The sequence below is a fragment of the Acinonyx jubatus genome, chromosome B4, assembly GCF_027475565.1.
Source record: "Acinonyx jubatus isolate Ajub_Pintada_27869175 chromosome B4, VMU_Ajub_asm_v1.0, whole genome shotgun sequence".
NCBI classification, from domain to species: domain Eukaryota; kingdom Metazoa; phylum Chordata; class Mammalia; order Carnivora; family Felidae; genus Acinonyx; species Acinonyx jubatus.
Genome location: NC_069387.1, coordinates 92,881,549 through 92,901,538, shown reverse-complemented (window position 1 = coordinate 92,901,538; position 19,990 = coordinate 92,881,549). Strand labels below are relative to the sequence as shown.

The 19,990-nt window shown below is 40.8% G+C and overlaps 1 pseudogene; it reads right to left on the bottom strand.

The window, feature by feature from the left end:
* Window positions 1-19,211: 19,211 nt before the first annotated feature.
* Window positions 19,212-19,294, bottom strand: LOC113602938 (uncharacterized; annotated as a pseudogene).
* Window positions 19,295-19,990: the final 696 nt, after the last annotated feature.

Here is a 19,990-nt window from a genome sequence, read left to right as displayed (position 1 = left end):
AAGACAAATAAAGATCTAGACAAGGGAGGGCAGGGAGTGTTCCTTTGGTCCTCCCAGCTCAAGATTCATCTATCCCTTAGCAAGGAAGGATCAGAGCAAATACCAGAAGCACCCCATGTATTATTTGTAGTGTCATGTTACGAATGATTGCTTAGATCCATAGTGGAGTAAACAATATGCAATACAGCATTTATCCTTTTATCATCAATATGAAGTCCTGAGTAAAAGACCTTCTTCAGGCATTGTTAATGCCTGATAATTGCAGTATAGGCCTGTTACTTGCAACCTTTCTTTTATTTAATTATTTTTTTTATTTAAGTAGTCTCTACACCCTAAGTGAGGCTCAAACCCATGACCCCATGATCAAGAGTTGCATACCCCTCTGACTGAGCCGGCCAGGCAACCCCATCCCTTTCAACCTTTCTTAAGAGAGGGAAACACACACACACACACACACACACACACACAAAAGAGGGGAGGGAAGAGAAATGGGGAAGAGAGAGAAATAAGACCTATGTTCCAAAGCCCACCAAATCATCATTTTGTGTAATGAATTAACTTTTCTTCTTTGCACCTACAATGTTACTATGCGTTACGTGCCATCATCCTTGGAAGAAATTGATCAGATAGTACTCAACTCATTTTTTGGTGGAGTTTAATTTTCTTGTGGAACCTGCATTGGGAAATGCTGTTAGAAAATATCTTCAAAGGAGGCTTTGTGCCACCTGGATGTGTCACAAGTTTCACTGATAAATTGACACGTGTTAACCTATTGTTTCTTGGTACTGACACTTCACCCAATGACATTAAAATACCCTTTAAAGTCTTGACTTTGGAGCCTAACAGGCTTGGGTTCAAGTTTTGATTCTGCAACCTCCAGGGAAAGTTATTTATCTGCAGTTATTTATATGATAGGTACATATATATGACATAATAATAAGGACTACCTTGCAGGGTTACCATGATGATTTCATGAGACAGTGCATGTAAAACAGACTTCAGCACACTACGAACACTCAACAAATGTCATTGTTAACCACTAGAGGTGACAATCCTGAGTGTCCCCAGCACAGAGCTTTTCTCTTGGGGAGACTGAGAACAACACACAGCCCTGTCTCCTGCTGAGCCATCTGGCATTGATTTTTCAGCTGCACATCACTAGTGCCATAAAATAAAGGAAGCAAGAATTCTCTGACCATCCAACTGCTAAAATAAAAAGCCCTGGAATTTTACACCCTCTAGGATAACACAGAGAGCTTTGCAATAGGTTACCCTGTTGCCGGTCTCAGGACTGTTAGCTGAGGGGGAAGGGGTGATCTGTATGCCAGAGGCTTTACGTTATCCATTAGCATTGTGGTCTCTTTGCGTTCTTGTCATAACTTGCGAGGTGTTTTATGAAAGAATTAACCCCAAGTAGCTTTTGCAGAAATAAAATAATATGCTGTGGAAGGCTCGCTCATTTTCTGCATGTTATTTTACTGCTATGTAAGACATAGAGGGAGGAAATGGGATAGAAAAAAACACGAGGAAAGGCAGAGACATGTGCAAAGAAGAGAGGGAAAGTATATATGGATCCTATTCTTCTTTGCATCAACTCAATATGTATTTTTACATTTCTGTTTCAGACTACCAAAAAAACTAGCAGGACTGAATGTTTTGTTTGTTTTTTTATTTTTTAATTAAAGACCACATACTGCTTTTCTTTCTGGTTTTAAAGTAAGACATCTTTATTATAGAAAATATGAAAAGCATATTTTAGTAGGAAATAATTTAAATCCCATAATCTGCTAATAAGATGTAACTATTTGTAACATTTTGGTGTATTTTGTTCTAATGTGTTTTCTTTGTATGTGTGTGGAGTTCATTCTGAACATATAATTTTGTAATTTCCTTTTTCCTCCACATCTTTGGTGGAGGTGTATTTCTCCACATCTTTGAAAATTATTTTTTCCCTTTCATTTTAGAGACAGAGAGAGAGAGCACATGCTTGAGTCGGGGAGAGGGGCAGAGGGAGAAAGAAAGAGAATCTTAAGCAGGCTCCACTCTCCGAGAGATCATGACCCAAGCCAAAATCAAGAGTCAGACGCTTAACTGAGCCACCTATGTGCCCCTGAAAATTCTTTTAAAGACAAAATTCGATCAATTCATCATACTGCACACAAAATAAACTCTAAATAAATCAGAGATCTAGGTGATCTCTGATCTATACAATGCTGGAAGAAAACACTGATCTATACAGTGCTAGAAGAAAACATGGATGATTTTTTTATACCTTCGGTGTAGGGAAAGTATGTAAGTATTACTTAGAAGTCAGATGCAATTTTAAAAATTGATATGTTTGATTAAATCAAAATTAAACCTTTTTCATGGCAAAAGAACCCCAACAAAAACAAAATAAAAAACCCCACAACACCATAAGCAAAGTCAAAGAGCAAACAACAAATTGAGAGTAAATATTTGCAACATATATCACAGATAAAATACTAATTTCCCTAACAGATCCAAAACTTATAAAGATTGAACAGAAAAACACCAAAATTCCTATAGAAAAAAAATGGACATGAGATATAAACTATTTATATGTGTATGTGTGTAGGTGTATATAGCTTTTAAATATATAAAGAAATATCTAATTTTATTTATAATAAGAGAAAAACAAATTGAAAGAAAACTGAAATACTATACCCAACCATTAGATTGGCAAAAATTTAAAAGCTTCACATGGCTAAGAAGAAAAGGGCACTCTCATACAATATTGGATGCAAAATGGTACAACCTCTGTGGAGGGTCTGGTATAAAAATAAATGTATGTGATCTTTGTCCCAAATTCCTGGAACAGAGCTCCGAAAAACCCTTGGACTTTCCTGAGTGGTGGGAATATCTTTTGTTATTCATAGCAAGCCCCTTTATGTTAGACCTGAGTTTATGCTAGTGAGGTGACTTAGGGCACTGTCCCTTAAAAGCCTCAGGATGAGACCAGAGACCAGAAAGACCAATTGATTAAAGGTTTGAAATTTCAGCTTCATTCCTGACTTCAGGGCAGGGGAGGTAGACAGAGCTGGAGATTAAGCTCTATAACAACTCTTGAACAAGGAGATTTGATAGCTTTTGAGCTGGTCAACACTTTGAGGTGCTGGGAGGGTGGTACCCTGGAGAGAGTTTGGAAGCTCCACACACCTACCTCAAGACCTTGCCCTATGCATCTCTTTCATATGGCTGTTCCTGAATTGTATCTTTTGTAATAAACTGGGAAAGGTAAATAAAGTGTTTCCTGAGTTCATGAGCCATTCCTGTTACCTCTTTTTTGCACTGTTACATTCAAGAAATTCACTTTCTGAATGGATGTGAAAAGTTAGACACTAATTGGGAGAGGAGAATGGTGAATAATAATCTGGACATATAGGGGTGCCTGGGCGGCTCAGTCGGTTAAGTGTCCGACTTCGGCTCAGGTCATGATCTCTCGCAGTTTGTGAGTTCGAGCCCCACGTTGGGCTCTGTGCTGACAGCTCAGAGCCAGAAACCCGCATTAGATTCTGTGTCTCCCTCTCTCTCTGCCCCTCCTCTGCTCGTGCTCTATCTCTCTCTGTCTCTCAAAAATAAACAAAAAAATTTTTTTAAAATCTGGACATATAAAAAATCATAGCCTCTGGCTGTGCACTTTTCTTATGGGTAAAGATCCTGAATAGCATAGACTGGAGATGGGTGTGGGGGAGAAATGAAGGGTCTTCTCACTTTGCTTCAGGCCAACAGTGTCCTCAGTGTCAGAGAGGAATACAGTAAAACCCTGGTTTAAGAGCATAATTCGTTCAGGGACCATGCTTGTAATCCAAAGCACTTGTATATTGAAGCGAGTTTCAAGAACCGTTGGCTCAGTTGCGATCATGTGACATTTGTCATCACGTGCTACTTGCATTACATGACACTGGTCATTTATCAAGTTAAATTTTTTTGGAAATGTTTGCTCGTCTTGCAGAACACTCACAGAACAAGTTACTTGCAATCCAAGGTGTTACTGTATATTTACAGACCATTGAAAATGGATTTTCAATTCAGTTCCATCCACTGGTGATTTATATGTATACTAGATTTCAGCAAAAGGTTGATTACCAGTCTTAGATTTTTACAGGATCATTGTGATTGTCACATTTTTTCCCATATCATTTCTAATTATCTTATAAAGTTTACAGAAAGCACATGCATGCAAGCAGGGGAGGGGCAGAGAGAGAGGAAGAGAGAATCCCAAGCAGGCTCCATGCTCAGCAGGGGGTCTGATGCAGGGCTCGATCTCACAACCCATCATGAGATCATGACCTGAGCCGAAATCAAGAGTCAGATGTTTAACCAACTGAGTCATCCAGGCATCCCTCTAATTATTTTAGTGGAGAATTGGTAAAAGTTGTGTCAGAAGTCATTTAAAAATGTTAACTCTTCAGTTTTTTATAGTAGTTTTCTATGAAATCCCAAGACAGATTTATCTGTCATTCTTCACTTTTAGTAACTTCTTCTCTGAATAAACTGCCAACTTCTCTCGATTTTGGTTGAAGAATTTAATTTTTTAGATAAGTAAATGTTTAATAAGTACAACATTTAGCATCTCTACACTGAACATTTCAGAGAAAGTTCTAGTCCACATTGTTATTAGGTTGCTAGGGCTGCCGTAACAAAGTACGACAAACTGGGTGGCTTCAATAACAGAAATTTATTGTCTCAGTCAGTTCTCGAGTCTAAAAATCGAAAACCAAGGTGTTGTTAGGGTTAATACTTTCTGAGGGCTGTTAGAGAGAACCTGTTCTATACTGCTCACTTAGCTCCTTGTTTGCTAACAATCTTTGGCATTCCTTGGCCTATAGAAGCATTATCCCAATCTCTGTATTAATCTCCACATGGTGCTCTCCCTGTGTGCGTGTCTGTGTCCAGATTTTTCCTTTACATGAGGGCACTTATCATATTAAATTAGGATCCACCCTACTCCAGTATGAATTCATCTTAACTAATTATAGTTGCAACAATTCTATTTCCAAATAAGGTCACATTCTGGGTTACAGGACATCAATAGGTGAACTGGAAGGGAGTATAACTTGACCTATACCATTTACCATATAATAAGTAGATCTCCAAGAATTCCAATGCCCCACCCACCCACCCACCAGCCCCCATGCACTTACAGCCAACTTTCTAAAGTAAAGGCAGTGGGGAAGGACAAACGAAAGGCAGAGGTAAGAAAGTGAAATAACTTTCACTAACCCTTGTAATGTGCTAGTTAATATTAGGCATCTGGAGCATATTATATCATTTTATCTGATATCAATTGTATCAGGGATATAGGCACAAATGACAAAAGCTGAAACTCAAAGTAAATAAGTCACTTTCCAAGGATCAATTAGATATTGGATTCAGGCTTGGCTATGTTTGACTGCAAAGGCTACATGCTTTCCTCTACTCCCTCCTTGCCTCTCTGCAAAGGCAAAATATTAATGTCAATGGTAATTATAAGAAGACAACAAAAATAAGTCACGGAGATGTGTCATTAAAGCAATTGGGTCTTCTACAATAGAGCAAAACAACAAACAAAGCAATCAGTGATATTTCTGACAGGGTGATTCCATTCTCCCTAAACATTCACAGCAGGATTTTTCTTCCTACAGTTGAATGGAGGTTAATTTCTAAGATATAAAAGGGAAAAAGAAAGAACAAAACCCAATTTAAATATTTATGAATGTCAAAAATTAAAAACTCATTTTTTTAGCATTTGATTTAGAAATCTTCAGCCTCATGATAAAGACAGTGCTGTCCTGAGGCTTTCCTAACAGCAGGAGCTCACAGTTACTAAAGCCTCCTATGTGCCAAGCACTGTACCGAAAGCTTGTCATATATTAACTCATTTAAACCTCACACGATTTTGTGGGTTAAGGGTGGCATTACCTCCGTTTTATAGATGATGAAGCAGAGAACACAGCTCATCTTCAAAGCCTGGTTCTCAAACACTATGCCTGGTTGTTTCTTGCTGAATAGAAAAGTTAAACCACCAAATGAGAGTTGTCTGTGATCAAAATTATAGCCAAGAGTTTTGTAGCCAACTCTTTCCTTTCCTTTCCTTTCCTTTCCTTCCCTTTCCTTTCCTTCCCTTCCCTTCCCTTCCCTTCCCTTTCCTTTCCTTTCCTTTCCTTTCCTTTCCTTTCCTTTCCTTCCCTTTCCTTCCTTTTCATTTCCTTTCCTTTCCTTTCCTTCCCTTTTCTTTCCTTTTCTTTCCTTTCTTTCCTTCCCTTTTCTTTCCTTTTCTTTTCTTTCCTTTCCTTTCCTTCCCTTTCCTTTCCTTTCCTTTCCTTCCCTTCCCTTCCCTTCCCTTCCTTTCCTTTCCTTTCCTTTCCTTTCCTTTCCTTTCCTTTCCTTTCCTTTCCTTTTCAGAGAGAAAGAGTGCTCGAGCTGGGGAGAGGGGCAGAGGTAGAGAGAGAGAATCTTAAGCAGGCTCCAGCCTCAGCACAGAGCAGATGTGGGGCTCAATCCCACAATTGTGAGACCATGACCTGAACTGAAATCAAGAGTTGGACACTCAGCAGTCTGAGCCATGCAGGCACTCCAGCCAACAATTTTCTAATGGAGAAATTACAGTGGTTAGAACAAGGAGTTTGGAGTCAGACCTGAATTTGAGTCCAACCTTTATTAATCATGTGACCTTAGGCAAGTTGTTTAGCCCCCTTGGGCCTCAATTTATCATTTTCAAAATTGGATAATACTTTTCCCACAGGGTCATTATGAAAATTAAGTGAAGTAATATACACAAAGCATAATCACTGCTGCATAGGTAATGACTATTAAATTTATTATTTCTATACAACAGGTATATTCTCTTGAATATTATTCAGATACATTTTCATGTCTTATAAATCTTAACTGGCAACTTCTCACCCTGTAAAGAATAGGGTTCAAATGCTTCAGGAAAAAGATAGATACCTATTAGAATAAGAAGATCATTGCTTATTTATTTGTGTGAGATTGAAACAAGACTTGAGAGCCAAGTTTTGCTAAGAAAGAAACGATTTTTTAATGTCTTTAAGCTTTTTTAACATAGAGAATGGAGCCTGAATGTCTAAAATATAAATTTCTTTCTTTGGCAAAGGAAGACTCTTCTTTGAAGTCACTCTCAGTTGGCTTTCTGTCTAGATGAGAATAAGGACATAGCATAGAGGAAGCAGGGATGATTAGAAAAAGCATAGCAAAAGGAGATTAAGGAAGTCAGCTAGCAGAGTCCTTGTAACAGTCCTTTCTCCTTAAGATTGGGAGCCCCAGAAAGCACCTCAAGAAAGCAGGTAGAAAGAAGCACCTTCAGAAACACCCAGAATAGTAGGAAGCCTCCAAAAACATCAAGGCTAATGGCCTGCTTCCCTGGTCTGGACATAATATGGGGAGGCTGCTGACCCCTTCGAGAAGCCCCATTTGGGGTTAATTGCTACATCCACATGGTATGGGAGCAAAGGTATGGAGGTGGTGGTAAGAAAAGACCAGGGCAATGAGCCATAGCACCAGTTTTTGTTCCCTAGAACTCAGAGGTGGCAAATATATGCAAGAAAATAAGCAGAGGCACCAAAGAGGCAAGAGATCGGTAGAAGTCTAAGGTTACAGCGAAGAGCAAAGACTGCCACCCTAGAAACTGGTAATGGGAAACACAGATTCCAATAGTGGATGCTGGTAAGTCTCCTCACACAAAGTTTATTTCCACGTTGTATAGGGATGGCATGAAGGTAGTGGCAGAAACATCAAAGCTAATGGCTTGCTTCCCTGGTCTGGACATAATATGGGGAGGCTGCTATAGGTGAATAGATCAGTGTTGTAAGTTGGCTTCTCTGAGAGTAGATGCTGAGACAGAATTTGGGGTGCAAGATGTTTATTATGAATTACACCTATGAAAAAGGGAGGGAGAAAGCAGGATTGGTTAGAGGGAGAAACTGGTGAGATTGTAATGAGACCCAACAAAGTCTTAGCCAACCCAAAGGAGAACTCTGGAGTGGGGAGTTGCCAGTCAGTATTGTATTGCAATCTGCTGAATGGGCCAGTCCTTTATACTCCCATGTCAGTCATAAGAAGAGGGTCACTCTGGGAAGGGCATGGCCTCAGGCAAGATGTCTTTCTGTAGCTGTAGCAGATCCTGAAGGAGCTGTAAACCAGAGACCATCTGCTGAGCACTCTCTCAGCTACCAAGGCAGCAAATCTTTCATTGAAGGAGGATCTAGGCAGAGATCCTTATGCCTACCCCTGTGAGTCTGACACAAAGTTCCTAATTCCCCTTACCCAACTCTGAAGTTCCTATTAGCCCCAAAGAGGCAGACTCTGAGTATTGAGAGGGTAGTGGATGAAGAGGCTGCTGAGTAGATTTGCAGACAAATAGGGCCAGTAGCCTGTTGGTGAATGCCATTTGAAGAAACATCCCTTCCAGCCACTGAACATGTGAGACCAGGGAGATTCTGAGACCGGCACAGATTTGAGGACCCCCACCTTGCCACCTAAACCACACCTATATTACTCTCCACATCCAGACGCCATCTTGGAGTGGAGCAAAAGGAGCACTGAAGCATTTAGCATCTACCAGAGCTAAGAGACCAGAGAGTGAAAACCCTAAAGAGATCTTAAGTGACTAGCTCAGACTAAGATTCCATAATTCGACTAAAGCTGGGTTTTTAATTTTTCATTATCTAGCAGGCTAAGGGATCATCAGAGAGAGAACATCAGTGAAGGGATACTCAAGGAAGCCACATCTGCTTTGCACATTTGTGTGGTGGGAGGGACATTTTGTATGTTTTGCATTACCAAAGAAAAATAAGCACCAAACCTTCACTTAACAAGAATTCCAGACTTGGAGAACAAAAATGAGATAGGAGGAAGGGGTCAGGATTATGATTTCTGAGAAGATACATTATGCAATCTCTAGCTTTGGTTGGTGGACAGTGTAATTTTCCATTCTGGCTTACTTCTTATATGAAGTTCTGAAATATTAGGACCTTATTCACTCTTGCTGACCATAAAAATTATATGTTAAACAGAGCCCAAGATTTAGTAGCCTACAAATCACTTCTGACTTCCCGCTACTGTGAAAACCTACACCCAGAAACAAAACAAAACAAAACAAAACAAAACAAAACAGGTTTTAGTTGATCTAGCTCCCATTGAAAATTACAAACACCAAAATCTTTGGCAGCCAGAGACTAAAGAAAATTAAATCCACATAAATCTGTTCATCAGCAAGTAAAAGCCAAAAGCAACACAACTGAAATTCTGGGATCAAAGAATGGCAAGATGTGAAAGGCAGGCCATCAACTGTCAGGAGTCCCGGGCACAGCTCAGGATGAATGGACAGAGCTTCAAATGAGAGAAGTCTGGACCATCACTTGGCTGTGCCGGCCCCTTGAGAGAGAAGCCACTGATGAAAATGTCAAATAAAACCTGGGACCACTGTGGTTCTAATTCAGTTTAAATTTACTAAGCCTTTCAAAATGCTAAATGCTCAAAATGATCATTTTCAGCATGGTTGCAAAAGTCTAACTCTGGAAGGAGTTACAGGTCCATATCTGAATCATTTTTGGATGGTGGGGATAATGGAACAGAGAGTAGAGAATTTATTGTATAGCGTTATCACATGTGCTCACAGACGTGTGAACCTATGTTTCCAACCTCCCCAAAGTATCTGTAAGTGAACTCCCTTCCTTTTTTCCATCTCCACTAGACCTTTATCAGTTGCAAATGAAACTGATTTTTATAATATCAACAACTGACAGTCATTGAACATTCATGACATGCCAAGCACTGTGTATATGGATTACAATCTTTTTTCTTTTAATTCCTCTAACTCTGCATGAAATAAGCATTATATATTATTATCTCCATATTATCTTGAATAATATTCAGCTCAGAGAGATTAGGTAACTTGCAATGTCACACATTCAGGATTGAACTGAATGAGTAGCCAGAAAGGATTCCCAAATGAGGAAAGCCAGCAATAATCGTGAAATTGGTATAACTTTGTCTATGAATCCCGTGGTGTTGTCTTAGTCTGGGTTACCCAGAAAGCAGAGCCTGAAGCAAGGAGCTTATGGTAAGTCTACTCCATTAGGGAATGCATTTCCAGGTGTGAGGGACAAGGCTCATGGAACAGAAAAGGAGGAGCCAATATGAGACAAGATTATCAAGTTGGCGGCTGCCAAGTGAGACTGATTGTTCAAATCCACAGGCTCGTCCTCCAGGAAGGTACATAAACTGCATTTCAAAAAGTCTATCTGGAGGGAGAAAGGGATCAGAATTTATCTACTAGTCATCTCCTTCTGTCAAATGCTTGCCTCATGGGGCATTAACTCCTTGCACTTCAGTGATTCACATGTGAGAATCCCAAACAGACTCCTGTGGCATTCTGTGTCTAGGCGTTAACGCCTCCCTGGGGTGGGAGATGAGAGGCCAGTGGTGCAGCCTGAGTGGAGGCACTGTCAGCAAGAGCCCATGTAGAACTGCCACGACTGAAACAAGAGACAGATGTGGCTGGGGGGATCTGAGGGGTTCTCTCAGAAGTGTCTCAGACATATGTGCCTCTTTTTTCTGCAGGATAGAAAGAGGCAACTTAGTTCTAGAATGCTACAGGTAGCTGGGATGCCTACTGATGACTAAGATGAAGAAAGCTAGCATGTAGACGCTGAAATAAATTTTCAGGCCCTAGCCCAAAAAGCAAGAGTCTTCAGGCACCTCGAACCACAGCAGTTACAAAGCACAAAAATATCTAACAGTGGAGGAGAGGAATATGAAAATACTCTTCCCAGAAAATTACCAGGGAGTGTCCAATCAGTTCCTGGAGTTTCCCAAGAAGTTTACCCTCTTTTCTGGGGTGGGAAGTGCAACCAACAAGAGTGTGATTTCATCTGGGTTGGACCACCTGGGTTAAGACCACTGAACTATATAGAATGCTCCCTGATCTAGAGTCTGGTAAAATGTCTTGTTTCTGCGCAATGGCTTCAGAAAACAAAATTCCCTTTGTTCTGGACTCAGCAAAATACTACACCTGGTTTCAGTTAAAATTAGTTTTGGTTAAAATTTAAATTCAGGGCTCTTAGTGATAAAAAGCCCTTAGTGGGTAAATTTCCATAGGCTGGAACTAATCCTTATAGTCCTAAGGAAAATGGACCCTGAAAAGGAAGGTCTTCTGATTGCTAGAGCCTAAGCCACCTGACTGTGCCCTAACTGCAAGGGCAACTGGGAAAGCATCTGTCATTTTAAACTAATATAGTTAGTTAAATGGCAATATCTTTCTTACAAATTAGAAGAATTACCCAAGCATAGGGAGAGCATTCAGTTTCTAGGTAGCCAGAAAGAATGTCGCGTCCATTTTTGCTCCGTTTCCCCTTTCCTGTTAACTGACTCTTTGCCTGGTACCATGTTCTCCTTGTAGCTACGTCCTTGATATTTACTGCTAGACCTCCTTGACAGCTAGCATGGCCAAAAGAACAGACATGGCAGAAATAACCTTGCAGGTCTACCCAACACTCTTTGTCTGGACTTCTTTGGTTTTGTTGGTCCAATGGCTGCCCAAGCTCAGCATATGGTGCTTTGCATTTCAAATCTTCAAACCAACCTGCCACATGGATTCTGAAAATTGGAACCATTAGTAGAAACAACTACATCACAGTTATTCACCTCTCCAGCAGAGTTAATGCTGATATATTAAGATATAGGAGACCCGAGTTACAGCCCTTGCTCTCACATCAACCAACTGTGTGACCTTGAGGAAATGGCTTGATTACTTTGTATTTGATTGCTTAATCTGGAAAGGGAAGAAGAGAAGGAGGGAAGGGGGTGAGGAAGGAAGGAAAGAAGGAGGGAAGGAAAGAAGGAAGGAAGGAAGGGAAGGAAGGAAGGAAAGAAGGAAAGAAAGAAGGAAGGAAGGAAGGAAAGAATGAAGGAAGGAAGGAAGGAAGGAAGGAAGGAAGGAAGGAAGGAAGGAAGGAAGGAAGGAAACGGAGGCAATGAAGGAAGTGGAGGGAAGGGAAGGAAGAAAAAGCAGTTGGATTAAGGATAAGGGAAAGGAAACTAACACATGCGAGTACTGGTAACGTACAGGAGTTTTACTGTCAGTCTTTACAAAAAGCTGCAAGACATTTTGTTGACAAACTGAGACAGAGGGGCCAAGTCTTCCCCCAATCATACAATTAACAAATTGCTGAGCCAGGATTTGAGTCACTTTCATCCACCCTCAAGGCCCTTGCTCTTTTTTTGTTTCTGTTTTGAAAACATTTAGAATTACAGAAATCATAAGAGCATTACTGGTAGAAAAGTTTAAATGTTTCTGAAAAGGCTCATGTCTCCTTAGACTATTATCCCTCCCCAAGCCCCACCCCACTCCAGCCTGATAGACCTTCTCATGTCACCATATATAACCACTCTTATCATTTTAGTGTGAGCTTTTCTATGCATTTATACACTATGCATGTAACCATAGAAAGCACATAATATTGTTTATATGTGTATGTGACTGTGTGTGTATTTTTCTACAAAAAATGATGGCATCATTCTGCAAATGTCTTTTTGCAGCTTGCTTTTTCATTTAACAGTAGGTCTTGGAGTTCTAGCTAGTACATAGAGAGCTAGCTCCTTCCTTTTAGCTGCTGCACAGTATTTTGCCACACAGAGATACAAGTTTATTTAGCCACTCCCCTACTGATGGATATTTAGTTTGTTTGCAGCTAGCCCATGTTTCTATTCCAATGTAGTTCTCTGTTCCCCATTTCCATGGGTGAGTTGTACAGCCATTTACCTCAAAACTTCTGTGGCATGAAGAAAATGAAATGAATATGAATCTGAGGACATAATAACTCACTTCCAAACAGCTCATTTATTAGGTAGTGAAATAGCACCAAATTATGAAATACATATGTTACCATTAAAATAAAAGAGCCAGAGACTAAACAAAAGTATCCAAACAAGTCCAGGCAGGACAAATGGTTCTCTGGTAACTAGAGACAACCCCAGAGTCTACCTCATGTTCCCTTAACTCCGTGACTCAAGGCTTTGCATGGTTATTCTCGATTACAGCAGTTTATTCTACAATAGTTGAGGTTTAACATGATAGCATGAAATGTGCTGGATACTATGCATATCATTTTATCATAATCAGCTCTTTAGAGCAGATATTCTTATCTCCACTCCATTGGTGAAACAAACTGAGGCTTAAAGAGAGGAAGTAAGTTTGCCCAAGGTCACAAACCAGTGACAGGAGCAAGTTTCAAATCCACTGTCTGTCATCAGGTCCTCTTAAGTGGAGTTAATTCAGAAGTACCTGATCATAAGGAAGAGGTTCTCACCTGACGGAAAGCGTGTCAACACCCTGCCCTGTGCTTATCTCTTCACCTCATCTCCCTCTCCCTTCTCTCTCCTGGCCCTGGCCCTAAATTACTTACAACTCTTCCATAACACACTGCTGTGGACTTCAGCGCATACTGTTTCTCTTTTTCTAGAATATTCTTTTACTTTTTGTAGGGACAACTCCTACTCATCTTACAGCTCAAGCATCACTTTCTCCAGGAAGGCTTTGCTGTAGCATCCCCACTTCTCACTTGCCCAAGATTGGGTTAAGGACCTTTTCCCCCCTGCAGTGTTTTGTGTTTACCTTTCTCAGAGCATTTGGCAATGAATTACAAATTGTTGTTACTTGCCTGTCTCCCTGTTCTTCACAGTGAGCTCTTTGAGCACAGGAACTTCAGTCACTAACTTTAACATAGTGTCTAATGCACAGTAGGTATTCAATATATGTTTGATGCTAAATCTTAGAGCAACAGTGAATTTGAACCAGGAAGTGGACTCCTTAGCTCCATACATGCTGCTTGCCCCAAGATGGTCACCTTAGTGCTCCCGCTCCCCCCACCAGTCTGTTGACCTTCCTAAACCCTCCTTTCTTGAGCTTGCAGGCATTTGTTTCTGCAAATGATAACATGGGGAGAGTGTGGCAGATGGGGTCAGAAAGCCTGGAGTCAAGAAGCCTGGGAACCTTAGAGACAACGTCTCTGAAGGTGAAACAGCCCTTCCTTATGTCGAGTCCAGATTTCTTTTATCTACCAAGGATGGGACATTCCTCTACTCCACATGAAGCCCATAGAATAAAACGCTAAGAAAGAAAAGGGAGCTGAATGCTACTGAGGAAAAAATTAATTGATTGTAGAAGGAAAATAATGAAGATCTCCTAGCAGGTGCCAGGGAAAATGTATCATTCAATAGTTTTAAAGAACAAAAATCAAAAGGTCCAAACCAGGAATGTGTGAAACATAAACAGACTTTGCAGACGATGAATTGCTCTCCTATACGCATTTTTCTCTTTTCAGTTACAGATCATGTGATGGAAAGAATTTGTTTATTCCAAGTTTGCCAACATAGTTTTTGTTTGGACAGTTCAAGGGATGTATCAACTTTTCCTAATGGCCTGTGAAGACTCATGATGTAGAAATTTGGTTTTGTACGCAATGTTTAGAAAGTATTCATGGAACTGAAACACACAACTTGCATTAACTAAATATTAGGAGGGAAAAAAATGGAAAGGGGCCTCAGAAAGAAATTAACACACACTCTAGAAAAGGCTGATACTGCCATCTGATTATTGATTATTCTTAAAAATAGTAGGCAATAATAATTGTGGCTACTTTTTACCGAGTGCTGACTATATGCTAGGCATTGTGCTAGAGTCTGGCCATGCAGCAGAAAGCAAAACAGCTATGTCTTGCCCCTGGGTAGGTAGCTATTAAACAGATAATTACACAGAGAGTGTATAATTTATAAAGGTTAGTAAGAAGAGGGGATTTTTAAAAAAGAGTAATGGGGAGACCTACTCTAGACTGATAATCAGGAAAGACCTCCTTGAGAAAATGATATTTAAGCTGGACCTAAAGAATGAGCAGAGGCAGCGAGGTGAATAGTGGTGGGGAAAGAATTATAGGCAGAGGCCACAGAATATATAAATATCTTGACATTGGAAAGAATCTGGCCTTTCTAAGGAACTGAAAGAAGGCCGCCTATTGGTTGTTTTCCTGTTGGTCCTCCCCTAATTCCTGCCCCCGCCCCTGCCCCTAGCCCTGGTATGCAGTACAGGGCCCTGAATCCTGCAGGTTGGGTCAGGCCATCTGGTCAGGTGGCTCTATTGAATGAATAGGACCAACAGAAAGAACTGGGAGGAGATGGGAAGGTAGGCAAAAGGGAGAAGCTAAGATATTTCTACATTTTTTTTTCTTTTTTTTTTTTTCCTGGCCCAGGAGAGTCATCACCAGGGGTGATGTCTTCTCTGCAGCTTTAGAATTTTTTTGGCTTTGGGTAAAACATCGTGATAACCCCTGTCCTTTATTTTGGAACTAAGATAATTGGCTAGAGACACACTCTTTACAGTTTAATGGCACCTCCTCGTCCACAGGGGTGTAGTTGTGGTTACAATCAACCTAGTTGCTTCCTTCTAGAAGGTCATAAGTTTATAAGAAATAGAAAGGCTAACAAATTGCAGCATTCACAGATTAAAGCCCTGTCCATTTTCCCACTAAAAAAAAAAAAAAAACAACAACAACAAAAAACCCTGTGACCCATTTCTGGAACAGCTTGCAAAGTCATTACAGTTTTGGTCAGGGCAGCCAAGGTTTTTAACAGTGATTCACATGATCAGAAATCCACATGGAAGCAGCTGCCTGAGTTTTTTTTTTCTTTTTGGCTAAAGAGAGTGAGTAGTCTACCCTTAGCATAAGAAAATTGCGCATGACCTAGAGTGAGTTGCACGTATGTTACTTATATATTTATTATAATAGTTATTAATTAGGCACTAATGCTATTCTAGCATCTGTACTAGTTACTTCACAAATAATATTGAATTTTCATGATACATCACAATTACCCTCAAGGTTGTAAGTATTATTTTCTCTTTTTTGTAGAAGGGAAACTAAGGCTTAGGAATATCATAAGGCTTAACGTAAGGTCGAAGTGATGGTAACTGGATACAAATCCACATCTGTTTGACTTTAAAAGCCATAATACTGTGCCACACTATAGTATCTCCTTTTTGTTGGTAATCTCATAATAGCTCAGTTTCACCATGGAATTGAGGATTATAAAACCAAGGTATGGATTCTATTCAGCTTTAAATATCATCAGTAATTTACCCAGGTCTGCTAACATGTGACTGGTGACAATGAAGTAGAAGCAAAAAAGACGTTAGATCCTATTGATTTATGCATTTATTGGAGAAGCCAGTAGATCTTCTAAAAATTTGTTTCTGTTGTTTCTTTGTAAGATTTTATTTTTGAGTAATCTCTATACCCAACATGGGGCTTGAACTAACAACCCCGAGACCAAGAGTCGCATGCTCTACTGACTGAGTGGGCCAGGTGCTCCTGTTGTTGTTGTTGTTTTAAATAAACATTTCAGATGTGTTGCACTGCCCGCCCCCCCCCCCCCCCCAGCCAGTGTTTGCTGCCCAGGATCCATGTTCTTCAAATATTATAATCAACACATTCCTTATCACAGAAGGCATATGTGAGGATGTTTGGTGCTAACTACAACTAACCAAGTGGTTCTCTGGAGTATTGTGCAAAAATTCTTCCGGGAGGGAATCAGCGGAACAGAGTGCCTTGACATCCACCATAACTTTGGAGTATGATCGATGCGTGGGGAAATTTACACTTGTTCTCCCTGCCGTAACAAGCCATGTGTGATACTGACAATGCCTTCCTGCTTTGAGTTTCCTTCTTCTGTTGGACTTCCCAGTCCAGCTCCTCAAACCCTCACAACACAAGTCATTACAGTGCATGGCATTGTATGTATGGTTAGGGGAAATATATATCTGTTTCTTTCTTTTTGTTTTTGAAATACAAAGCTAGGAAGAAGAAAAGAGGGGAGTTTGGTAATGGCTGCCGAGAGAGTACACACAGGCAGAATGACTCCACATCATACACCCAAGACCCAGAATAGCGTTTATTCAGAGAAACTTACAGAAGCAGGAAGAGGAGGAGGTGTGAGGTCCCTTCTTGGCCAATTGCTGTCTGAGACAGTGCACAGTGATCTGGCGAGACCACCATCTAAACTCTGGGCGAATAAACTGCACGCAGGAAGGTAGGCATCAGCTCTGATATGACGAGGGCCTGCGGTCCAAGCCTTGGACTTCTGCCGTCAGGCCTTCTCAGCATTCCTGTTTGCAGTGTGACCAGACCCTCCCTGGTGTGAACAGGAGCTCAGGTGCAAATCTTGCAGTTCCAGGTGTCTGATGTATGGAGCCTTGGCCTCCCATCATGCCCCTCCACCTCAGTACTTTCTCAGGATGCTTGCCAAGCAGCCCCACCCTGCAGGAAGCCAGCCTCATCCTGGGAGGCTTTCCAGGGGGAAGCGCCAGATAAATTAACCTTTACTCCTCAGTGCAGCATAAACCTGAAGCCCTCTGAGGGCCAGCTGGAATGGAGAACATCTCGGCAGAATGTGTTTGTCTGGGTCTTCGTCCAACACATCACGTATCTTGGCCGATACTTACTTACACTGTCATCCTATCAATCAAAAGAAATCGATCAAATAAAAAGCCTCTATTTCGCAGCTCAGAGTCGTTCTCTCTCACACTTCTCCTGTGTAAATTCTTGGTAGTTTGATAATAAGCAGATATGTTTCTTCCAGTAGCCTGATTGCTCAATCCCTCTGAGGTTTTTTTCCTCCATTGATTTTGTCCTTTACCCTACCTCAGCCAGCCATTCCCACAATCAGGTCGTAAATCTTATCATTACCAATAATTGCCACTTAGTTATTATCTGAATTTAACATCCCCACTTCCTGTCATTCCAGTTCACTCCCTTTAAAGTTCAACTTTAACAATTCTCTCACCTCATCAGGATTTCTTTTTTCTTTTCTTTTGTTTCTTTCTTTTTTTTTGTTTTTTTTTTTTGTTTGTTTGTTTTTTGGGTTTTTTTTTTTTTTGAGAGAGAGGGCACAGGTGAGGAAGGGTAGAGAGAGACACAGGAAGAGAGAGAGAGAAGCAGGATTCATCTGAAGCAGGACTCAAACCACGAACCGTGAGATCATGATCTGAGTCAAAGTCAAAAGCTTAACTGACTGAGCCACCCAGGTGCCACCCGCCCCCCTTAGGATGTCCAGCCCATTGATCCGGCACATCTTCCCTGTCCTTCACATCCATCCCTTCCTGTCTTCAAGTCTGTAACAACCACTATCCTCATTTCTGTGCACGTACCCTCAATTCCTTTGCCTCTCTCTCACATTAACTTGGAAAAACACAACTCTGATGAAATCTAACTCCCTACCTACTAACTCTTCATAGTTTGTGGTTGAAAGAAAGCACTCTACCCTGCTATTAGCTCCATTTTAAATTCGTAATTACACACATCAAATGGCCTAATGCTGCCTGGCAGTCTCACTGTATTTCTCTGCTCCATCCACCATCCAGCTTTCCTATACCACTCTTTTCCACTTTCTCCTCTCTCTTCAAATCCCTAACAAACCTCCTTCTCCATCCCCGCCCTCTGATGATCCCCTTCCTTCTTACTTCCTTAAGAACATTGAAGTACTCACACGCGAATTTCTTCCAACCCCTGCTACACATTTACCCTGTGGCAGGATCTGTACACACATATGTTGCCTTTGTGCCTCTTCCTCGGATGCACTATCCACGCATCTATCTAAGGCCAGTGCCTCCAGTCCCTTTCACGCATAGGCAAAGGCATCACTCCGGGAAATTTCTTTTCCTCCTCTGAAATTCAAATTTCACTGGGCATTCTGTTTTTATTTGCTAAATCTGGCAGCTGTACCCAGAAAGGTGCTCAAGCGGAAAGTCAGGACAGTTGTTGGGCCCACTTCATCTGTTTGCTTCCCCCAGGCAATATAGTTCTGGGCTGCCTATAGTCCAGAGTCTGAAGACAGTTGTTTATTTGGGAAGTGATAGTTCGGTACCACTTACTCCATCACAGACAGAAACAGAAGTTCATCCTTTGTCTTGTGAATTTTCTGATGGCATTTTTCTTTTTTTTGCCACCTAGAAGCTTAAGAATGTTATAAGAAGTCAAATTTAGTGGGGCGCCTGGGTGGCTCTGTCGGTTAAGCGTTCGACTTCAGCTCAGGTCATGACCTCACACTTTGTGAGTTCAAGCCCCGTGTCTGGCTCTTTGCTGACAGCCTGGAGCCTGCTTTGGATTCTGTGTCTCCTTCTCTCTCTGCCCCTCCCCAACTTGTGTTCTGTCTCAAAAAATAAATAAGTGTAAAAAAAATTTTTTTTTTACACTTGATCTTAGCCAAAAGGCCGAGAAGAGATTAAAAAAAATTTTTTAAAGAAGTTAAATTTAGCAAACTTTTTGGATTCCTTTAACACTATGGATTGCTATTACAATTACAATAAATTAATATTACAATTTCATCCATTTTCTTTTAGTGATTGCTTCATTCATTTCCATTTAAATCTTTGGTTTCTCTGTATTTATTTTGATGTGAGGAGGGAGGGTAGTCTATAGCTTTGTTGTTTTGGTTTTGGTTTTAGCTAGCTAGTGTGGAAGATTAAAGACATCCACAAATTTGTGAGTCCAGTGAGACGTGGACTTTATTTCCCCTCCTCTTGAATTTGATCTGGCTTCGTGATTGCCTTGGCCAGTTGAGTACAGCAGAAATGATGCTTGTCAGTTCCAGACTTAGGATTTGATGGCAGCGTTAATTTCTATGTTGGTTTCTCGAAGCCCTAGGTTGTCATGGGCTTGATAAAGAAATTGTATGGAGAGGTCCTGAGGTTACCTGAGAAAGAGCAGCCAGGAGGAGCCCAGTCTTGTAGTTTTCTCTGCTGAAGTGTCCAACGTGTGAGTGAAGCTCTCTTGGACACGCAAGACTGGCTCAGCTGCTGGCTGAATACCACTAAGTGACATAGTCATTGCCACGTGCAGCAAAATAATCACCCAGCCAAATCCTACGCAAATTCCTGACCCCCAAAATCACAAGATAAAATAAAATGGTGATGGTTATC